Raw genomic sequence first — 9443 nt, forward strand, 5'->3', positions numbered from 1 at the left:
TCTCATCAAGGTCACAATCTTTAGTCAAATGAGTCCCGTTACAGTTTTCACACCCAACCCGAATAGCATGGATTGTTTGATCCATCTTATTTATTCTCCTATCCATGTTGTGCAACATTGCCAGAACTGTAGACATGTCCTCTGAAGCAGCATTAGCCGATCCCCTTATCACATCATTCCTTAGGTTATGGTATTCTCTAGAGTGCTTAGAGAATTCTTCAATGAGCTCTTTTACTGTTGCGGGTGCCTTCTTTGTGAGTGGTCCTTGAGATTCAAGGAGCTACCTAGTTGTCATATTCACTCCATCATAGAAAATGGAGACTTCTTATTGACTGTTCAGATCATTATGAGGGCAGTTCCTCAATAAACTTTTGTATCTCTCCCATGCCTCATAAAGGGACTCGCCTGGTTGTTGCTCAAAGTTTGCAATGGCCTTCTTCAATTTTGATATATTTAAGGGAGGGCAAAATTGATCAATGAATTCCTCGCGTATCTTAGCCCATGTGGTGATACATCCTGGAGGGAGTGACTTTAGCCATTCTTTCGCAGCTCCTTTGAACGTGACTGGTAGCATGCGAAGTAGAACAGTCTCGTGAGGCACATTAGGTGTGTTGAAGTAGTCTGCTATGTCGTTGACCTCGTCAAGATGCTTGTATGCGTCTTCGTTATCTTTCCCATAAAATGGGATATCCCGAAGTTGTGAAAGTATATGACCTTTCAGTTCAAAGTTTGCAGTTGCTGGAATTTTGGGTAACACGAGTCCTGGGCCGATATCGCCATGCATCCGTTTCTTTCATTCTCATATGGACATTTCATCGATATTAGCCATGGTGTTATCGGGTTCGGTTTCAGGATTGAGTTTGGAGTCGCTTTCGTTTTCAGATTCAGTCTTCTTTTCGACTCCTTCTGTTTCATACTCGGTGTCTTCCTTCTTCGGGTCTTCGTCCGTCAATGATGAGATGCTAGATTCTCCCACTTTCTTTCCCTTTTTCTTGCTAAAGACAGATTTGAGGCTCTTCAAATGTGAATTCTTTGGTGTTGAAGATCCTCCTATGACTTTGTCCTTATTTTTGTGAAACGTGGATTCCGAGTCTTCAAGTGGTGGAATCAAAGATGACTTCGATCCACTGGTCATAAACGATCTGCAAATAAACAAAGGAAGCACGTAAAAGAACAAAAACAAAAAATTAAATTTCTACAGTAGCGATACCACGACGTGGTAGAAAATACCACGATGGCGTGGATCTTAAAATACTAAAATCCTAAAAAACAAAATTAAAAACTAAAGTCTAACATAAAATAATCCTAAAAATAGCAATATAAAGTAACTAAAACTGGACCGTTCCCCGGAAACGGCGCTAAAAACTTGATGTGAGTTTAATGTGCTTATGTTTTTATCCAAGTTTAATTTATAAAGTTATTCCCTACACTAGACTGTTAAACACACTAGACAGTGTACCTAATCATGCAATAGTATAGCAATGGAAAGAACGAGTGTTTAACACAAGGAACGGTATTTAAACTACTTTATTTTACTATTTAACTAATTAATAATCAAATAAGAAAAGGTTTTGTTTTTCTAGTTTTGCAAGACTAGATACTTAAATTACTGAATTAACTCAAAATTCACTTAATTAAACTAACACTAAACTAAGCAAGCAAATAAGTATGAATTAACCAAGGTGAGAAAGAGACTTTCGTTCAGCTTCGTATTTGTTGTTATTATGGTTGATTTATGGACGTGCAATGGATTTAGTTTCTTTAGTTACATATTCCTAAGATGACCAAATTAGTATTCACTAATTAAATCCTTTAGCAAACTAGCTTATTTTTTCGGTGATCAAGCGGACAAACTTTCCAACTCACTAGTGTTTTGTTCGAATTGATTAGACTTATAATTAATTAACCAATTTAGTTTATTGATTAATTTTGATATATGATTTGTCGTAATATATTAGCTCCTATACTCTTTTACCCACTTTTCTACTTAACCCTAGGTTTTATTCAAAACTCTAGTTCTACAATTTTGCAAATCACAAGATCATAAGATTCAAATCTAATTAAGAGAGATGTTCATACTAACTTAATCAAATTCAACAATAACTAGAGAAAAGTAGTTATCAAAAGTACTTGAGGTTCTTTAATAAGCTAAATCAACAAATAACAAAATATCTTAATCCAAACCATAAAATCAACCCTAAATATTCAACTCATCCTAGACTAAACGAAATTCATGAGTATTTAGCTCATGATTTCAGCAAACAAAGTCACAAAAACGAAATTCAAAGTGTAAGACATGGCTAATTCTAAGAAAAATCGAAGTGTAAGTTCAATTTCCTTAATGCTCTTCCTTCCAATGGTTGTGAATGAAATTCTTGCTTCCAATGCTCAATTCCAGTGTTTTGCCTCCAAAAGTGTCAATTTCTCCAGAGCCAAAAGTCCCAATTCAGAGGTTTGAGTGATATATTTATACTTTTCCCGAAATCTGGGCATCACGTCGTGGTGTTTCCACCACATTGTGGTCATCGTGCTTATCCCGTGATCTCCAAGTCTTCGAAGCTAATCGGGATTCTTCAAGTCACCACGTCGTGGTAAGATCACCACGACGTGTTGGGCATATGTTTCTTCATTTTAGAGCTTTGGTTCAAACTTCCATCTTCCAACTTCTTTTTTGCTCAAAGCATGTCTTTTGGTCCCTACAACACAAAGCATATCAAATTAAGTATCATTTGTTCAGATAAGGGCATAAAAGTAATCAAAATATTAATGTATGTCGTATAAATATGTGTATAAATATGCTCATATCAATATACCGTTCACAAGGAACGATCCTATAATGAAACACAAAACATAAGCAATAATCAATATAAGTAAAGAGATAAGGAGAAGATACATACTCGTCGCCACGTCGGGTGCTGCACGTGCCTCCTCCGCTGTCAACTGGAAGGCTCTGCTCTTTGCTAATGACGCATCCGCCTGGCCCTGGCGGCCGTCGGTAATTCTCAATGTAGCAGGAGCGGGTGCCACCACTCATCCTTCTCATGCTGCTAAACTCGAACATTGGGACGTCTTGTGGCCCCGCTGATTGTATTGGAAGCAAATCATATCAGATATTACAGTGGTGGTGGTGGTAGCAGTACAATCCCTGCTAACATGTCTAGTTTGGCCGCACTTAAAACAGACCGAACTACCTGCCCTGCACGCCCCATCATGTGTCATGCCACACTTCCCACAGCAGCCTCGTCCCTAGTGGCCCTTCCCTCGGGAATCTACCTTGGGCTTCTTTCTTAAAACCTCCACACCTGACACATCATCTGGTTTCCTCTTCCTCTCCATCACTAAATCAATCTCCATCTCCCTAGCCCTCGCTATCATATCCTCCAACGTCTTGCAGCTGGATCGGCTCACAGACTATTGAATGTCGCTCCTTAGCATCTCGTGTTACCAGGCCTTTTTCATCTTCTCGTCCGCCATATGCTGCGAAACAAGAAGGACCCTCTCCCTGAACATAATGGTGATCTCGGTCACTGTCTCAGTCGTCTGCTGGAGATCCTAGAACTCCCTTGCAAGCTACTTCACCTGAATCACAGGTGCAAACTTGGCCCTGTACCTGGCCAAAAAGTCACTCCAAGTCATGGCATCAAGAGTTGTATCATTACCAATGGCATGTCGGACCACCTCCCAGAAGTCACATGCCCTGTCCTTCAGAAGACAGGAGGCAAGTCGTACCTTGTCCCCCTCGGGACATCGGCACATATGGAAGGCGTTGGCGACATCATCCAACCACTTGTTGCTAGCCATGGGGTCCCGAGCCCCATGATAGTCAGGAGCTCCACAGGCTCTGAACTCCCTGAACGTCAGCGTGCACGACCCCATCATGGCCACAACCTCAGTATGTGATGCACTCAGTCTCTCATCCAAAAGCTCCAAGATACCCTTCTTGATCGTACTGAAGATCACATGAGTCTGGTCTAAAATATTTCACGTGACCTCAGATGAAATGAACTCCCTCGTCTGCTTGTTGAGCTGCCCGGCTCCAGAGCTTGAGCATGATCCCTCTCCAGCTCCCAGAGTGCCGACTGGTCTAGTGCATAGCATCACCATTCTGAAAATACACCATAACAAACATCAGAATACTCATTATAACTCGAGGGATCACACACACTACAAGTTTCCTAGGTTCATCTCAGCCTTCCTTGATTTGAGTACGGATCCTCTACTTTCAATAGTACGGGCCCATACTATGACAACCCGAAATTTTCCATCTTGTTCAGTCTAACACTTTATTGAAAGTAAAACTCATTCCTGCTATCATTTAGCACAATTTGGAGTTTACTTGAGCGTTCTGAACCTTGTACACTTAAGGGATAAGTGTCAGGGTCTATCAGTTGAAGATATAGCACAAAGAACAAGTCTAAATCACCTTGACAAGGAGTTCACGACCACCACATGGGAGTTTACGGTCGTAAACTCCATGTGGGCCGTAAACTCCTCCTATATGCTGATATTTTGGCCATTTGTTCCATTCTTTCACTTCCTTGGCTGAAATCCTCTCAAGTACCATCCCAGTCTTCGTTCTCGATCTTCAAAAGTCGTAAGCTTTTTGTCCTAATTAGTTGATATCTTACATGATCTAGTGATCTTACATGATTTCATCTGTGAAATCATTCCATTTTGTAGATCTTCAAGTTTCACCAAGAACACACACTAGTGTTCTTGGCCAAAAACGACCATTCAAGCTCCTAGATCGTAATTAATCTTGTTCTAACTCGTTGTACACTAGTTTTAACATGTTTAGAGCTTAGAATCATCAAGAATAGAGGGTTGAATGAGATTTTACATCCAAGGATCTCCCAAGGTCATAAACTCCCTATAAGGGCGCATTGATGCCCTCTTGACCTTCCTAATGACTAGAACTTAGTATTGAACCTTACACCATTGAACTAGGGACTCCAAGAAACAAAATGGCACTTCATACCATGAGTTTACGGCCGTAAAATCATGGGGAAGTGGTCCCCAGGCCGCAAACTCAATATAAGGTCATTCTTGGACCTTAAACCCACCTAGCCTCTTACTTAAGCCTTGGAACACTTAACCACTTAAGAAACCTTGCCTTTAAGCCTCAAATGGAGACCCATTTGAGAGTTTACGGCCAAGAGTAAACTCCTCTGGGCCATGAACTCCATTAAGTATGGTCCATAGACCATAAACTCAAATACGATGCCTTGCAATCCTTTGTTGCAACCCAATGGCCTCCTAACACTTGACTAAAGTGTTTTCCCCACAGTAGGATGTTTTTACTTGTCTAATTAGTGTTATAATCACTAATTGTATATACACATATGTCATTATATGTTATTAGGATCATTGTGTGTGTTTAAGTCTTCACTTGACACCAAGCACTTGTATGACAATTCCACCCGATCCACTCACTGCAGGTGACTTCATACCCCTTAATTAACCTTTAAATGGTTCTAAATGTTTATAAATGCTTTGATGGGGGATACAAGTTGAATCATGCTAGTTAGTACATCAATCACATGTGGTTAATAACTAGCATGCAAATGAAATTATTACACTTTTAGTTGTTTACTCAGGATACTACTTCCAAATGACTTACTAAAACGTTTTTTTACATGTTAAAGCTCTTTATCAAACTGTCTTACATACTATATGTTTCCTTTCAAACTCTGTTACAATTGTGTTTCAAACAAAGGTTTCCTTATACTTAAAACTGTTCTTAATAAACAAACTGCTTTCAAATCATTTTATAAACTGACATCAAGTCATCATTTCTTTGTTATTAAACTTTTCAAAGGTTTTACAAAACTTCTTTTATACTTTTATATTGTCAAATGCATTCCTATATATGTATAGTTATAGAAGTAATGTTTAAAGGACTTAGGATGGCTAGCTCACTTTATTTCCTTTTCCTCGTTGGGATGTGGCCTTAGGGCATCGATTATTCTTCTGAATGTCATCTAAATATTAGTTATATATTATGTATACATATGTATACATAAAAGTTCCATCAGTTAGTTCAGTACCTTTGGGTAGCAAAGGCATACTTCGGTTATACTCATACATTACTTGTAACTATAATAAGTATATTTAGGAGATACTACTTACTATTCCAAGTACAAAGAATCACGCAAGAGTCAGTTCATTCATGAGTCTATACTAATACATTACATACTATATGAAGAGATACAATTACAAAAATACAATTACAGACATACTAATACATTACATACTATATGAAGAGATTCTATTGCATACTATTACATAGATACTATTTCATAGATACAATACACGATAACATAAGAGAACACACAATAAAGAGAAACAGGGAGGAAGATCCAATACACGACAAGGTGCTATAGCATGGAACAATTACAGGATCTAACTATACCAATGAATCACTAACGCATTGTTCTAAACAAAAGGTGGTAGTTATATTCAGTATACATGATCATAATAATGTGGATGTTCACGACTTGCAACATTGCAGGGGTCGTGTTTGGTTCCCAAAATCTTTTGACAGGGAGAGCGTTTAGTATGGGATCTAGCCATCACATTATACCTTAATACTCATTTTTAGGCAATTAGTACAATAGTAGCCACTTATTACAAATACTACAGTACTTACACTTTACATACGACAAATAAAAAAGGATACAATTCCAGTTATTATATTATTTTCCTTATTACCTTTACTTTTTGTCACATTCACATAATCGATGAGGTAGATTAGATTTGAATAATAATAGTTGTACAAGGAAAAACCTTCACTTATGTAGAGGTTCATACTTTCAAAACAGTCGGGTCTTGGTAGAAGGCTACTTTCAAAACAGTCGGGTCTTGGTAGAAGGCCACTTTCAAAACAGTCAGGTCTTGGTAAAAGGCTTCTTTCAAAACAATCGGGTCTTGGTAGAAGACTACTTTTTATACTAGTAGGAAATATGAGATTTTCTAGGGTTTTCAAACGTTTACAATTACTTACAAACACTTTCATTCTTATACAAACTTTCCTTCAAACAATTACAAGTCTTTTCTATTTACAGTTTTACACATCAAAGACACATAAATACTTATGAATTCACCAGCTTTATTACTGATACTCGATTTCAAAATAACTTGTATTCTCAGGTCACAAATAGACAGGTACGACGACCAGGTTTTGTGAAGACGGAGCAGTCAAGACTCGTCTTAAATTTTGAATATTCATTATGTTGTTTTATACTTTGAAAGAACACACTTGTATTTAAAATTATACTATTAATGCATTGGATGATGTTGTTGCTTGTTTACTACTTTGCTTGTGATACTTTACATGACGTCCTCCGCCCCAGAACCTTTCCGGCGTTCTCGGTTTTGGGGTGTGACAGATTGGTATCATAGCATTGTTTATAGTGAATTAAGTATATCTACCCATAAAAGATATATTAGCTATAAATACAATGGGATTAAAACACTCTGACCAGAGTTTATACTTTTAAATAATAAAATATTTAACTAAGTATACATACCTGCATTCATACTAAAATCATTGTCACAATGACAAGAACAAAAGTATTACGATTGTTGAATATCACAAGTAAGCTCGGGGATGTATGGTCAGTCTTGGGAGTGGCATAGCCTGATCAACTATGCTGGTCCGAGGAGTGATTAGCACATTCCCAAGAATGGTTGTGATGTGGCAACAAGTCTAAAAACTTATCAACACTACCACAATGAGAACATTAGAGAAGAGCATACATCTAAAATACTATGGGAGTATTTTGTGTTACTATAATTACTTACTTGAGAACTAAGAAGGATCTTCATTACTAGGTCAATAGTTGCTAAGTGGATACACTAAGGTTATATGTAACTAGGATGTCATAGACTTAGAATCTGTGAATTTTTTTTACCCCTATTCCTTGTGAATTTGGAGTTATGGTCAATTATTCGAAGGCCTATCCTGTTTTGATTACATATAACTAGTATGCACTTTACAAATAGTGATATAACTAATGAAGACTATTTAATAATTATCTAGTTAGTTTGTCTAATAACTATTTCCTTACCCCAATTCTTGCGTAGATAACATGGCTGGATTCCATCCCCACGGCGACCCGTACCTTCCGAACGAAGGCAATGCTGGATGGTTTAGAGAAGAACCAAAGGATGATCATCCAATCCCTTTGAATGATCACCATGCTAAAGATCTTTCGGATGATGCTAACTTTGAACCCGAAGTTAAGAACCTACCCGCGGTAGCTCCTATTCCAAATCCTAACCCTCGTCCGGCTTTTCATGGCCCGACGCCTCCTTGGGTAGAATGCTTGGAAACATGGAGCGAAGAGCAGAATCAACCCATGCCATTCAATGGAGACTGAAGCTTCTACAACATAAGCGAAGGAAGCTCGGCAGACAGAGTTCTACCAATCCTGGTCCATAAAGTTGCCCGAAACAAGATTCAGGGCAGGACAGCTCTCCATCGTATCGCGGAGGTTGATGTCAATGCAGTAATGCATACCATCCGCACCAATCTCCTTGAACACACTCAGGAGAGATCTGAGAGAGACCATGAGACCCTACTACAAGCACTAGCTGAAACATGAGCCGAAGTCATAGAGCTTCGAGTACGCCAGAGGGTGTACGAAAGACACCTGCTTGATATGGAATGTCAACTAGTTGAACTAAGGGTTCACCATAGGGGTGATCGTCACCAATAGGAGATGCTTTACTTTCCTTTCTTGTTTCAAAGAATCGTTTTCCTGTCTATGTCCCATGTGGCATTTTTCTATGTAACTATCTTGTATTGTAAGTACTTTTAGTTAGGCCTTTATGCGGCCAAGACTTTTCTACTCTGGATGTGATGTAAGACCTACTACAAGGTCAATTTTCCCAAACTTATTACGTCATGAATACCGATATTGAAAGTCGGCTAACTTCTGTGTCACTCATTGTGTAACGCCCGTGTTTCCAGGCAAAGCATTTTCGTTGATGTAATAGTCTAGGTTAACCCTTGTAACTTTTTTTGAATTATTAATGATGTAATATTTGAGTATTATGTGAATTATGTGTATTTGTGTGCTTATTACTTAATTATAAAGATATAACTAATAAAGGATAAAAATAAGCGTCAAAATTAAAGTGTGAGATAAGCCTGATATTTTTACATAAAGTTGTAGGGGTCGAAACAAGGATTCCGGCGATATAAAGAACGCCGAAATCCGAGTTATAACGAAGAAGTTATGATCTGTCGAAGTTTCGCGACAGAACCGGCACGACGCTGAATGACGTAAAATATAAATTTAAGATAGAGCGGTATCTATCCTTAGTGATCTAAATGAAATTCGTAGGGTTCGTTAAACCGAGAGCGTGCATAAAAAGAACGCCCAAATCTGACTTCATATGAGGAAGTTATGATTTTTCGAAGTTCCGACTTAGCAGTA

General features: G+C 38.3%; 1 non-coding gene across 1 annotated transcript; it reads left to right on the forward strand.

Annotated features, from left to right (window-relative positions):
• Positions 1 to 338: 338 nt before the first annotated feature.
• On the forward strand, positions 339 to 445 carry LOC145065190 (small nucleolar RNA R71). Its single transcript, XR_013688336.1, has one exon. It is a non-coding gene; the product is annotated as a small nucleolar RNA R71 (small nucleolar RNA).
• The last annotated feature ends 8998 nt before the right edge of the window (positions 446 to 9443 follow it).

This window comes from Lactuca serriola, chromosome 7, assembly GCF_051521515.1.
Source record: "Lactuca serriola cultivar US96UC23 chromosome 7, Lser_US96UC23_V15, whole genome shotgun sequence".
Classification (NCBI taxonomy): domain Eukaryota; kingdom Viridiplantae; phylum Streptophyta; class Magnoliopsida; order Asterales; family Asteraceae; genus Lactuca; species Lactuca serriola.